Below are 14,845 nucleotides of genomic sequence, written 5' to 3'. Positions count from 1 at the left end.
GCACTATATAGGAGCGGCCCCCATCAAGTTGTTGAAAAGTAACTAAGTAACTTTTACTTAAAGTACATTTTAAATGAACTACTTTTTACTTTTACTTGAGTAGATTTTTAGATGGGTAATTTTACTTGTACTTAAGTAAAATTTCATCAAAGTAATTGTACTTTTACTTGAGTACAACATTTCAGTACTTTTTACACCTCTGGTCATTGTACAGTCTTAGTGCTGATCATTTGTACAAAGTTGATATGAGCTCAATATTATAATTTTGCTTGTATCGCCTAATGTCTTTTGCCTACATCACCTTCTCTTTTTTTTGCTTCATAGCCTCTACTGCCAAGTCTCTTCAGTTAGAGCTCGCTGTGCTTCTATTTCTGTCAGTTTCACACCTGCTGCTGTGAAGTCTGTCAGGGCCTCATTCTCTACTTACTCTGCTAGCTCAAAGTCCACTGATGCTAACACGCTTAGTTCTGCACCCAACAAATCTGAGGACCTTTACACTCAGCTTCTCAGGCTCTGTTACTAAATTTGTCATTACCCCAGGCTAGGCTGGGTGCCCAATGGCTACTTTCACAGCAATGCCCTGTTACAGCCATAATCTGGTGACTTTCCAGACCAGCCTCAGATAGACGGTGACGGTGTACTGCTGTGCGTTATAAGGAGTGGTTTGCATAGGGAGGAAGGCCCATCTAAATGGTAAGTTAAGTGAAACAAGACTTGAAAAATGAAGTCGCATATTAGGCTAATATTTATAACCAGCGTCCATTAGCTAGCCTATTTCTACCTTCTGACACCTAGATAATGAGCTCCCGCGGGCTCTTTTGTGTAGCACACATCGCTTGTGTCCAGTGTGGTCTGCGGAACACTCGTCGCATGCAGTCAGGAGGAGTTAGCATCCCCTGAGATGTTTCTTAAATCTCCACACCAGATGCAACAGGTCATCCGAGATGGCATACAGAAATCCATGTAGGAGTTCTTTTTGAAAATCACGGATCGTGGAGTTTTTGTGTCGAGGTAGTGTGAAAAAGTAACTTGTTACCATTTTCATCAAGCTCTCCATGGCACGGCGGGGCAGATGGGGCAACAGGGAGCTCAGTCCAAATTCCTCCCTCATCAAGCTTCATCAAACCAGACCTCACGGGCGTGGCCTCTAGCTGTCTCTGGAGAAGGCGCTGGCGAAGGTCTTTATTTTGGATGCAGGGGTGATAGATACTAATATCCTTCCCTTTTCTCTTGCTTTTTTTCAGGACTGCCTCAAAAACTAGTTGTCTGTGAATCCATTGAAAGGAACAGAGCAGTGCCTGCCCTTAAAGCCATGTAACTGGTGATGCTGTAAACCTTCCCTTTGGCTGTCTGAACTGCTGCATAAAACTGCCAAAGTGCCTCATTCGGTAATTGAGCAGAGTATGTGAAGATGTTCACATCTTTCCCCTTGGAGGTCTTGAAATGTGTTTCATCTGTGAAATCTGTGCTGCGGTTTTTTTTTTTTTTTTTCCCAGAGATCATTGGTCAGGCTGGCCCCTCTAAACAAAGAACTGTTCACAGCAGATCAGAACAACATACAGGCTATTACAATATGAATACTATTGTATAATTAATGTATGTTATTGTGTATATTAATATCCCAATCCAATTAAAATCCACAGCTACAACAGGTAACCCAGTTGCTCCCATCAAATTATGTCACTTTCTGTCAGGTCTATGAAGACCGTAGGTGTCATGAGGAACTACTGTCATGGCTGGAAATGAATGACAACTTGCTAAAAAGACTGCGGTGCTATCGTGAGAACAGATACTAGCAGCTCGCAGTTAACAGCTTGGGAAATCTCATTTGGATCCGCCAAGAGAGGTGTGTCCATACAAGAAAGTCTTCTGCTAGACATGGTGTTAAACATCTGTGCAGAGCGGATCATCAGCCCTCTAGACAACTGAAGGGGAAAATGGTGGTTTGGGGCAAATGTCTGATGCGGTTGTTGGTGTTCTTCTGCCCCTTCCATCCCATTGGTAAAACATTGTAGTCCCAGAGGAGTCTGGGGTCTGGGTTGGCTTATGTCCCTCCTGTGGAAATCCTGTTTGCCTCCCAGTCACTGGCACCCCCCCTGTCGCCCTTAGTAAGAACTACCACTTTTCTCACTTTTCTTCATTAAACTCCAAATGGCAGACTAATTGAGCGCTCTTTGTCTGCAGCCAAAGGAAGAGGTCGTAGGCATTACCTCAATGCCTTTTCAGAGAGTTTGCAGCATCTCTCCTTTGATGAACCTTTGCACTTGAGAAAACACTGGGCATTAACTTCCAGAGCATTCTTTGTTTTTCACTTTGTTCCTCTGTGCAGAGAAAAACAGATATAGATGCATAACCAGTGGCCTACTTCCCCCAAGGCTCTCATGTCCAACATCAAAGTTCTATTATTACCATTACTCTTAATTTTGTGTATTAGCTCCCTGACTAAATTTGTATATAAATAAATATTTACCCATATGAAAGAGGGGTGACAGTATTTCAAGGATTTGGCGAGAAATGACTCACGCTGATGAAGAGGCTTTGAAAATCTTTTGAAAGTTTTTATTGTGCTGCCTGAGCACACTGCCCTCCCCCAAACTCTGTTTAATGTCACCCCCTTGTGCTTTTAATTAATATGAGGCATTAGACGAAGGGAATCAGGCTGCAGAACCCGTCAGACGCTAAGAACGTATCCCATGGAGACATGCATGAGTATGTGTCGCTGTGTGTGTGTGTTTGGGGGGTGGGGTGGGGGGTGTCTGTGTGTCCTTGGCAACCTCGATGATGGATTTGCGGTCCTTGATAGCATCTCTAGCTTACGCCTGCATACTCTCAGCAGTTCCTGGCATAGATGCAGGGGTTTTTAAATCGCTTTATAATAAGAATTAATGCTTGGAACAGGAAGGAAGAACAAACCAGTCGTGTTTATCTATCATTTGCTCTCAGTGTCTTTACCTCACTGGTTGCTTACCTTCCCTGTCACCTTGGAATACAGTTCACTGCATTTCCATCTGTGCTTGAAAGCCAATTATATAAAAGAGTTGATACGCAGATATGTAAAAAAAAGGCGAGAATAAAATTGGACTGTAGACTTGTGTATATAGTAAATATAATGTATGACTGCATACACAAAATTCATCAACTTGTTTTCTTGTGTATCTTGTCTTTTTCACCATGAGTCATACACACTTTAGTTGAGTTTTTGGTTGGTTTACTAGTAGGCCCCTGAGTTCAATCTAGGCTTTAGAGTGTGTGAGGGCTTTAGCCATGAAATGATCCCATTGGTTGGTCTGGCCTGTTGGTCTCTCAACGGACCCCAGAGTCAACACTCGTGGCAGAAGGCCAAAGGGCGAATTCCTACTTTGAGCCACAGTGCATGTTTCATGGGTACTGTAGTCACACAGCAGCAGGCTTCACGAAGCAGCGAAATCACTGGTTGAAGAGAGAAAGAAAGACAGAGATAGAGAGAGGGAGAGAGAGGTAGAGAGAGAGAGAAAAAAAAGAGGCCGCAATCATTCCGGAGAGTTTTCTCTGAGGCCATGTCTTTCCTTTGAAAGAAAGGAAGAAAAAAACTAAAAGAAAGTTTGTGTTGGCTTACGATCCTCCGAGACCTCATCTCTCTGCTCTCCTGGGGAAGATTCCGGATAAGGAAGCAGTTTGTTTGTTTGCTTTGTCCTCTAATCTTGCTGAAGATGCCTCTGCATTTGGGACGTAAAATCAGCGATAAGACAGGTTTTCTGGCAGAGAATGTGCTTAAGGTGATTAATAGGAACAAATCAACTGTGAGTATGTACTCAGAATCAATTTACTGCACTTATTATTTTGCTCACTGCCCTGTCAGGCTCTGCAGCAGAGAAGGAGTGAATGCTTAGAGGTGCTTCTGATTGGCACTGCGTTTCCATCAAGGTTCCGGTTTTGATCAGGCCAGCTCACTTACATAAAAAAAAAGAAAAGAAAACGCACTGATGAAAGATTCATGTTTTCCCTCCGCTGCATTACGATGCCTGCAAACACTGAGACAATCCTCTGTGGGATTCCCTCTCTCGGTCTCGGTTCCATCATTTCCTCTCTCGATTGTCTTCTCACTCAATATGTTTGCCTGTATGTGTGTGTGTGTGTGTGTGTATGTGTTTGTGTGTGAGCATGCATACTAATTTTCACATTGCCTGACTCTCCAGTAGTGATATAATAGGGGAAATAACATGTCGTTTATGAAACTGATTTTTAGTGAGAGTGGAAAGCTTCTTGCAAAAATTATCTAATTTCTCATTTATAGTAACACCCTTAAACTTTGCGTGGCACACAAACTGACACACACACACACACTGACACACACATGTACTGATAAATGAGACAGATGTCCAGGGGCAGGTCTTGACTCGAAGGTGGAAGCTGCCTTGCAAACACAAATCTGTCTGCCTATCAAGTGGCCTTGACCAGTGATTAGTGAACAGGGACCGGATCTTTAGAAGGTCACCGTCCTGGCAGCTGATAAAGAGGGTGCAGCTTCAGTCTCCTTCAGAGAAAAGCCCTAAGTGTGTCCCCTCATTAACCCAGCAGCATCCATCACAAGCATCCACACTCTGAAAGCAGCTCTCTCATGATAGTTTGCCATCTTCACCACAACACACAATGAATAAAAACACAACAAACTGTCACGAATCAGTTGCTCTCTTTCTCTCTCTCTCTCTCTATCTCTCTCTCCACCACCACAGGCAACTTAAATGTGTTGTGGGTGTGTTATTTTTTTTTCTTCATTTTGTATCGAAAAGCCTCGTTTGGTAGCGAGAGGAGCCATTTGTTTCCAGACAGCTCTTAGCCCGAGGCTAGCTCTGAGGCCTGGGGGTGAGGCTGATAAAGCTGGATGGCTCGCTGCCACTCCACGCTCTGTTTATCCTCCCCCCCCCCCCCCCCACACACACCCTCCGCCATCCCTCCATCTCCCACCCCCTCTCCACTGCCTCACAGCGCCCAACCCTGCCTGGGTCCAGTTATGCTGAGTTCCATTTACCTCGGAAGTCGGAAGTTGGAGCTGGGAATGGTGTCAAACCCGAATCGACCGTGTTCCAGTACAACAGGTCGCAAAACCAGTTTGCTCTAGCCAGATCAGCCATTGTTAGTGTAACCAGTAGGCTCTCTCTCTCTCTCTCTCACACTCTATATCTCTCGTGCTCTCTGGGCTAGCCAGACACTGCCTGTGTCTAATTACAATGATTGCAGGCTGTGCAGGATAAAGCACCCTGGAAGTAGAGGGTTGTGTGCTTCTGTCTGTTTTGCCCCCTTTCACGTAACGGGGCCTGTCGTCATTGCTCCGCTCTGGTTTGGTCACGGTCCGCTCTACAGCCAGTGGCGTGTATTTTGTGTGGCGTCCACTCTCGCATAGATAGTGCGGCCCTTCTGACTGCTCTACCTTCCTAACTTGGGTTGTGCTGCTGTTCTGTCTCTTCTAAAGTGTACTTAGTTTAGTTCAGTCTGCTTGCTGTTCTGTTTTCCCACCTGAGTTCTGCCCATGTCGGCACTTACTTCATTGCTTTTGTGTCTGTCGTATATCTTTGTGTCTGTCGTAGATCTTTGTGTCTGTCGTAGAACTTTGCTGTTTTCAGTTGTCAGTTATGTTTTGTTTGCTTAGGCTCTCTGACCTTTGTCATCTGCCAGCCTGGTGTTTGTGTTCTGTTTCTTTCACTTGCCGTTAGTGTGGGAGTTGTTGTTGTTTTTGCATGAAACTGTAGGTTGCGCATTAATGGTATTGTGTGTCTTGTAGGCTTGTGTACAATTATGTATATATACTGTACACACACACACGCACTCTGTCCTTGTCATTTCCGCTGCTGTATTAGTTACCTGTATCATCTGGTGCTGTAACCCTATCTGGTTGTTTATTTACTCAGCAGGCGTTGGGTGTCTCCCTGAGGAAGAATAGTCAGTCAGTTGGTGGGGGAACCCTTTCGCTGCGTGTTTGGTTTGCTATTGGCTGTGGACTGCTGTTTCAACGCTAGGTCACGGTTCTTGCTGTGTGTGCATGTGTGGTTGGTGTGGGTCCCTGAGCACCCCTGCAGTTAGCCTGCCTCCCTAAGGTATGCCCCTGCTTTGCTACGCCTTTTGTTTTCTTTAGTTTTTGTCTTGTGTATTTAGGCCAGTGTTATTAGAATTGACATGACCTGTTATGACTAATAATAATATATGTGTTTTGATTTACCCCTGTGAGCCATTTCAGGTTTTCTCCTAAGCAGGAACTTCTTAATACCCATCTCCCTTTTTCCCGCTTTATCCTTCAGTAGACGTTTGATTCATGGAATTCACGTCTTCTGTGTGGTGCATTTGAACCTATGTGACTAATTGTTAGTGTGCCTAATTGGGTACTGACCTTCAGAGCAGCTTGTTTGAACGTCACTTTGGATAAAAGCGTCTGCTAAATACCAGTCCTCTACCTTTATACCAGTCCTTTTCCTTAACATTCCCTGGGTGGAATTCCCAGGGTGGCGTAGTCTGGCTACATTGTTATAGCTATTATAGCTTCCATGGAGATTGGACAGTAGTGTGCGTATGACTGATCTAATGAGACACAACAAACACAGAAGTGCTAATAAACAGTATATTAATACAGCTCTCACTACTGCTGATGTATGGAGCAGCCATCTTGGATTTTACGGTCGGGTTTGGTGAGGTTTTTCCAACTCTATGAGTCGGAAATCCAATTTCAAGCATTCCAGTTGAAATTTCCGACTGGGATCTCAACTATGATTCTTTTAGGTATGTGGAGGGAGGGCATCTGGTGCCTTCTCCTGAGTCTCCTATGATTCTTTTAGGCTGGCTGTGCCAGGGGCGGAGGGGGATGGGCAAGGGGAGAGGTGTGTGTTTGTGGTTTGTGGTTAAGTTGGCAAATTGATGTGTGTTTAGGAATGAGAGTGATGTGTTTGTGTGTGTGTGTGTGAGAGGGTGTACAGTATATGAGGGTGTGGGGTGTGCCAGGGGAGTGGGTCTGGAAGCAGGAAGTTATTAAGAATCCCGGCCCCAGACTGTGCAGGCCATCAGAGGGGCTGGGGCTGGGGAGGTGCCATTAACAGGTGCTGCGTTTTCTACAGGCCTGAGGCACTCTTTATGATGGACCATTCTAGAATGGTTTGGGAAAGCATGGTGGTGTGTGTGTGTGTGTGTGTGTGTGTGTGTGTGTGTGTGCGTGTGTGTGAGAGTGTGTGTGTGTGTGTGTGTGTGTGTGTGTCCATGTAAGGGGGAGGGCTAGTGGGGCTGCCATATGACACCATTTGGGGCTGTTGGCTGCTGTGAAACTGAAAACTGTGCCAAACTCAATATCAACACCCTGGCCATAAATCTCCTCTTGTTTGTTTGTTTTTTGCTGTCTTTTGCCTTCTTGTGTTTTTGTTTTATTCCAATATAACAATGCCACTCGTTACACTCAATCTGAAGCTATACTTCAGAACTAAAAAAACACATGCACTTTAGCATCGACTTTTATGACTGAAGTGTTCAGAAAATCTGAAAAAAAAACTGCCCACAATACCAATTCAATACATTGTACCAAAGAATACGATAATATATGGCTCAAAATATGATATGCTTCCTTTTGCTGTACCACATGCATAACAAGAATCCTTATATTTATATTGTATTATATATTGCAACAGTGTTGCAACGTGATGAAGTGAAGTATTTTGACGGTTACAATAGGTATGGGTAAACTACTACGATATAATCCTTGCTTACAGACTGTGCACTATAGGAAATGATTTGCCACAGCATTTCTTCCACATGGGTAAAGGCTATCAAACCTATCCATGCTCACCGGCCTGTGAGGAGAGGCCTATGGTTAACCCTGCTGCCAGTGGGCTAGACGGGCATTAATGGACCCACTACCTTTGCCACTCCATTTAGTGGTTGGTTTAGAGTGGCGGGGTGAAGGTACCCACGTGTACGGAGTGGTTAGTGGGGGTGTGGTGTTGGTGGGGGATTGGTGCCATCTGTGTTTTTAAGTGGTTGAGCTGAAAGGCTTTTGCCCATGCTGGAGCAGTGTTCCGCCATTCGCCATTCTCTTCCATTCTCCTCTTGCCCCCGGGCTCTGAGAGGGAAAGGAATAAGGTTAAAACCTCGCTTGTAGCAGAAACTAAACAGGACATGATCTTTAAAAGAAAAGCGAGGAAAAAGGGTTGGGGGGTGGACTGGGAGGGTATGGGGGGGGGGGGGGGGTCTAGAGGTAAAGGAGAGAGCGAGAGAGACGGAGAGCGAGAGAGGTGAACAGAAAGCAAGAATGAGAAAATGAAAAGCAAAAAAAAAAAAGCTAAGGGAGAGCCACTCACTAAATTGGGTACACGTTGGCCCTGTTACTGCGGGGCCTGTTACGGTGAGATAAATTCATTGAGCATGTTGTGGCGTCGTCTGCGAGGGTTCGCCGCTGTCTGAGCAGAATTTAAATCCCCAGCTCTCGCTCTCCTTCCTCTTCATGCTAGGTGTTCCTCTCTGCATTCATTTCCCTTTCTGCTGTACTACAAGAGAGACACAAACCCCCGGTCTCCTCTCTCCACCGTTCAGGCTTCAGCAGCTGGGAGACTGCATGGGTGTCCTCGATACGCATGGAGGAAAATAGAGCGTGATTGGAAATGTACAACAAGGAGGTAAAAATGAATAAATGTAGACTAAGTCTGTTGAATTATTTTTCCTTCTTTATTTTTTACCATCACCTTAGTGGAACGGTAAAGGGTGCAAGGTTTAAAAACTACCAACCCAGGAGCAAATATTTCAGCTTGCTGCTATCATCAGTGCGCAAAAAATGTCCGAAGTGTCCACCAATGTCCAACATGTCAAACGAACAAGAATGAGTGTCTGATTATGTTTCAGCTAAACTAGAACAGTGGGCAAATCAGAAATATCACCGATCAGAGATTGAACCACGTGCCTTCATGTGTGTGAGTAAACCTTGATAAAACACAAACATCTGTCATATCACAGATACATGTTTAAACAGCATGCTTGCACCATTCTGAACATGCACTGTCAAAAACTATAACTATAGAGAAACTAGAAAGAGCATTTTTGCACTACACAGTACATGTGCATGTGTTGATATTGTGATCTAGAATACATATTTGTGTATTTTATTCTTTGCCAGAGCTAGGAATTGATGATATTGTTATAGAGAAAGGCCTTGAGTGTGTTCAATCTCAGGAAGATGGGGTTTCTACAGGCCACAAAGAATCGAGAGGAACAATACCTCCCTGATTCCCCACATTAAATCCACTTCAATCAGAGTTGAGCACAAAAGGAGAATGGAGTACCACGGGACCCAATGCAAAAGAGTCTGGCATGGGACTAGTTTGGACTGCGGGCGGGCAGGCACTGATGCGTGTGTGGGATCGGGACCAAGACATGACTCGCGGGACTCCCGCAAAATATATAAATATATGTATTAAATTAAATAAAAGTAGATTTTTTTTGTTCTTAAACTGAATGCTATTTATGTTTGCAGGAGAGCAGCAAGAAATAATCCTTGTTTTACATAAACACATTTTCATTGGCGCATGAGTGGGACTGAAAAATCCACCCCGTGTAAACGTCCGCAGGGGGGATTCCGCTGGCGGGATTCCGCTGGCTGGAGTGGGACCAAACGTGGAACAATTCTGACTGGTTGATTTTTCCATCCTATGGGGTCTATAGTGTATGGTAGAAACACACAACATATGGTAGCTTCTTCATCAAAGTTCTGAGTGAATGTGCATGGCATAAAAACCTGAAAAAGTATTTTCTCATCAGGGACATTCTCATATCAATAGTGTATCTGTGAATTGATGCGATGTAGCTATGCAATGTAAGATTACTTTGTGCCAAGAGACTTGGTTTGTCCAGGAGCAGGTCCACCAACAAGATGGTCAAACCATTTTACTGACTGGGGCGTACCAGATCTTGATTCATTGTAGCACTCCTAAAACAACGTGTAGCAAAGTATTTGGACACACTTGGAAAATATCCATACTCACTCTTACTTTATGCTTACAGTCAATGCCCTGCTTTCTGTGAAGTTGCATGAACTGATACATTTTAATCTCCACACCCTGGGTTTCCTGTTGGACAGTGTCTCGAAGTGTTACGAAGACTTGAAAGGCCTACCTTGCTAAAGTTGTTTACTGTTGGTGTTTGCCAAACAATCTCTTAAGCGTTCCTCTAAGAGAACCCTTCCTACGTATACCTTAAGAGGCTGAATCCATGTTAATGGCATACATTTTTGTCATACACGTAAGTTTGACAATGCGTGAGATGAGTATAATCAGACTGGAGTGCAGGTGATCATTATGAGAAAGAACATCAACAAGAAATGTCATTCCAAGTCAAACTCAAATTCCCAAATAAGGACAGTTGTAGGCTAGATGTTACTCATGGATTTGTATTTGCAAGGGATTACAAATGAATGGCTAATTAAACACAGATACTGAAAATACCAATGTTTTATTTAAAGAAGCTCAAAATGTAAACAACACATATCTTAGTCTTGCATACGTTTTCGGCTTCAAGAAGAAGGTACAGCTAAAACTTGTCCAGGCCAACCTTACGAAAGTATCTCTTACAGAAGGTTTACTTAGCTGAGGACATTCTGGGAAACATCTCGAAACATTAAGGTACAGCTTAAGGTATAACGTGCGAATGACGTTCCTAGCGTTTAAAAAGGCTTTAGGAAACCCTAGGCTTTCAAAGGCTTCTTTGACCCCAAACATATTTCAGCTACACTGAGTTCTGTTTTATTCTGTTTAGGCGGGGAGCTGTTCTTCAAGTGCAGAAACTCAATATGTCATCCTCAGCCAATTCTGGCATGCATATTGTCACAAAAGATCCCGTTCCTCTCTCAATTGTGATGGTCCTTTGACAGCAATAGGAATGTGAGCTTTCTTATTGCTGTCAACATCTACCATAAAACTTTCTTCAAAGGAAACATGCGCCTGTGGGTGTATGAGGACATGTTTTCATTTCCACACATACAGAAGGCATGTGTCAGTTACACTCATTAATAGTTAATGAGGGATACGGGGACGGTAGTTTTGTAAGTGTGCAGAGATAAATGTATAAAAAATGTGCATAAACTACAGTTACATTTGTGTGTGTGCATTTTTATGTGTTTATAAGGACAGTTCCATATTATGTTTTCATAATTAATGCACGAGTGCAATAAATTGGACCTTGCAGTGAAAATGTAAAATTTTTATGAGATATGAGGAGAGAATAAACATCGGAATGCATTATATCTCCAGAAAGCAAATAAAAAACTGAAGGTTTTAGAGGACAGTAAACAGCACCCATAAATCCGAGCCCGTTGCTTCTTCCCTTGAGCCAGGTGACTTATGCAATCACTTTTATTTTTTTCAGGCTGCAAAAACATTTGTAGAAAAAAAACAAAAAACTAACAACTCTAATAATCAACAAACTGGATGTTCAAAGAGAAACCACTTATTGTGTTTGTTTTTCTGGGATTTGTTTGAGAAAATTGGGAAGGAGAGGAACTTTTCTGGCCTTTTTAGATTAGTAAAGGAATGATGAAACCCAGAGTCCTGGTCACCTGTGTGGGTGGTGAGGGCATAATGAAAGCAGGAGTAAGATGAACAGTCCAAACATCTCCTTTTCTGAAACCTCAGGCCCTTCCCTATGCACAGCAGAGCTGGGCTTTGATTATGTACCTGTTTAAGTGTTTTATTCAAGCACTGTTTTTGCTTTCCAGTTGTCAAGAGTACTCTGGTGATTGCTGCGGGTTCTGCTGCTCAGGGTAGCTCCATCTTCACACATCTAGGGGAAAATGGAAAGGGTTGGTTTTGTGAACAAGAAATGGTTTTCTTGTTTCTGCTGGCACCACTCAAAACAGAGGGGTTCTGAAGGCCATTTCCATCAAGCTGCAGGAGGCCACGTTGCCATTATCTTCCCATGGAAAGACTTTTGAGTTCAGACAAAGAAGGACTGTGGTCAGCGCATCCTTTTTAAGCAAAAATCAGCAAACAGCATTGTAGGAAAAAGACTACTGGCAGCCAAATGAGGCCTAACTAGACGTCTGCAAATACATCTGCTGAAGAAACAGACAAATGAAAAGAAAAACACATTTGGATTGGGCTTGGTTTGTTTCGGGAAAAGAAAGGGAAGTGGTGACGTGCTCCAAATGATGCTTTCTGGCACACCCAAGTCCCCAGACGGCAGGACTTCACAAGTCAAACTCTCATCCAATCAGAGCCTAAAAGAAGAAAAAATGTAATATTGCTGCACACAGCAATGACGGGGCCAAGCAGCCCAGCAAGCCAGAGTTGCCATTGAAACCTGATGTCAAGGGCATGGCTCTACAAGTATCTACAAGTTTTTGTGTGAGTCCATATACCAAGTTTGGTGTCAATACATCAAACCTTTGCTGAGACCTTATTTTCTGTTTGGTGGCTTCACCACCAATTTTGATTGAAAATCAAAAATCTATATCACAACTTTTGTGAGGCTTTGTCTGAAAATCATCTGTGCCAATGTTGATGAAGATTGGACAAATTTGTGGCCTGTGAAGAATCAAAGGGTGTGTTGAACTCGGCTCCAAAGGCCAAGGTGCCTGAAAATTCAGAAGGAGGAAGATTGAAGAGAGAACATGTGATGTTTACTTCCTAAAATGATGGAGAGATGAGGGCGTGATGAGTCAAAGCGAGTTCAACGAAGACTGATACACAGGCTAGGGGAGGAGAGGGTGTGACACAGAACACATGAGGGGAAAAAAAGGATTGAGAGAGTGAGCGAGTGAGCGAGGGATAAAGAGATGAGAGGAAGAGACACCATATGGTAAAGGGAACATCTGTGTGCCCTGGGGGGCGATGGTAGTGCAGCAGCATTCCTCCCAAGGAAAATATATTATTACGATTGAATAAATAACTAACGTGCTAAGTCATTTAAAGTCAGCGGATGGCTCTCGGTGCCAGCACATCTGTCTGTAGACAATACCACCTTCCCCCAAGAGAGAGGGTGGGTGAGTGAGCGTCTGATTGAGTTATAGCACCTTGTGTGCATCTGTAATTTGTACAGCGACTTTATAATAATGTCATGCATGAAAAAGACAGAGACTTGACTGCTTAATTTCCTCAAATACAGCTTTCCGCACTGATAAATGAGAAGATGAATTCATATACTGAATTAATAATTGGGGCCGTCACATTTGAGCCCTGTTTATACTGCTGAAGCGATAAAGAAAAGATAGAAAAAGAGAGGAAGGTTGTAGGTTTTGGACCATTTATTGCTGGCCATTTCATTTTGAGACATCAATGGACAGACATCACACAGCAACATTTAATTCCCGAGGATCCACGTGACCTCGTAGCACCCCCCTGACCAGAAGCAATGATGCACACATCCTAAGGCCTACTTAAAGGCCTGATGACTTCAGGAAAACTGAAAATGTAATTATGCCTTTAAACCAAAGCGAGTAATTCACCCTCCAGAGAGTTTTGTCCGAGATAAACACGCTTTTCAGAAATGGCCTCTTGCAATGCCGTACACAGACCTCTGTGCAGAGGAGCAAAAATGGGACGAGGGTTACTTCTACTTTTTACTTTTTCTCAGCATGTAAATGTGACAGTAAACAGGAATCAAGGCCACTACACTCTGGCTGGCAGCCTCCATTAGTGCCAGGGAGAAGTATCGCCATTGATTTCAGCTTGAACAAAGAATCAGTCCCAACGGTAAGTAGTAGTAGTAGAGTTAGCCTGAGAATCAGCACAATCAAATGTATGTCCCTATCAGCCAGGCCAAATTAAGCATCAAATGTAATCTCAAGAGAGGCAATCAAAATGGCAGCTTTTTTTTTCTTTTGGTCTGCGCGTCACAGTCGAGTGCTATGAATGACACAAGCACGCAATCACAATTTACTGAAGCAACTCAGTTCGAGAAACTGTTGGGCTTTGCGCTGAGAGTAAGAAGAAGAAGAAGAAAAAAAAAAAGTCATTTGATTGTACATTTCTGACATGCGAAACAGACAAAAGATGGTTTGCAGCTTGTTCTGTTTTGTTCGTCAGCTTTGTATTTCTACAAGCTAATTTAGAAAGGAACAAATAATGAGTTTGCTCGATGCCTCATTTTCAGTTTTGCTGTGTGTATGTGTGCGTGTGTGTGTGTTTCTTTTTTTTTCTTCCTAGGCACAATTTTTCAGGATGCAACAGTGCGAGCCAAGCCAGTGATATTAATTAGGCTAAGGAGAAAAAAGGGGCCTCTTCCCTAAGCCTAAAATGTGACAGCAAAAAACAACATCGCTAATTATTTCAGCAAAGTTTTTCAAAGGCGGAAATTCTCTCTGTTTCTCTCCCCTCACAGACTTGCTTGAGTATCAGTCGGCCCTTAGCAGCGATATCTGCTGAATTTCTTCTATGCATATGTATAGATTGAAGTTGTTTGAATTTTTCAATATGTTTATTTTTAAAGTCTTTTTATCTTTAATCATGATTTTGGTGTTATTCCATGGTAGATTGTCTTGATGTTCCAAATTATAATGAGATTTATGTTTCTAGGACACTATCGGAAATGAGGCTTGCACCGCAGTGGGATACTACAAGTGAGAGTGTGTGTGTGAATGTGTGTGTGTGTGTGTGTGTGTGTGTGTGTGTGTGTGTGTGTGTGACAGACAGGAGGGGCCAGAGGCACAAAGTGAGCGCAGAACCTTGCCAAAGCTTAACGGCTAAACCACAACGCCAAAACTGCCAACAAGCAGCTCAGCCGCCTCGCCTAGCCAAGCAGCAGCCGCAGCCGTCATTATTAGTTAAAAGGGCTGGTCTGGATTAGAAGCCATTTTACCTTGAACACATTGATGACGGCCTCGCTTATTTCTCGGCGCAGAAGAAGAAAAATA

The sequence above is a fragment of the Clupea harengus genome, chromosome 21, assembly GCF_900700415.2.
Source record: "Clupea harengus chromosome 21, Ch_v2.0.2, whole genome shotgun sequence".
Classification (NCBI taxonomy): domain Eukaryota; kingdom Metazoa; phylum Chordata; class Actinopteri; order Clupeiformes; family Clupeidae; genus Clupea; species Clupea harengus.
This window is presented reverse-complemented; position numbering follows the sequence as displayed.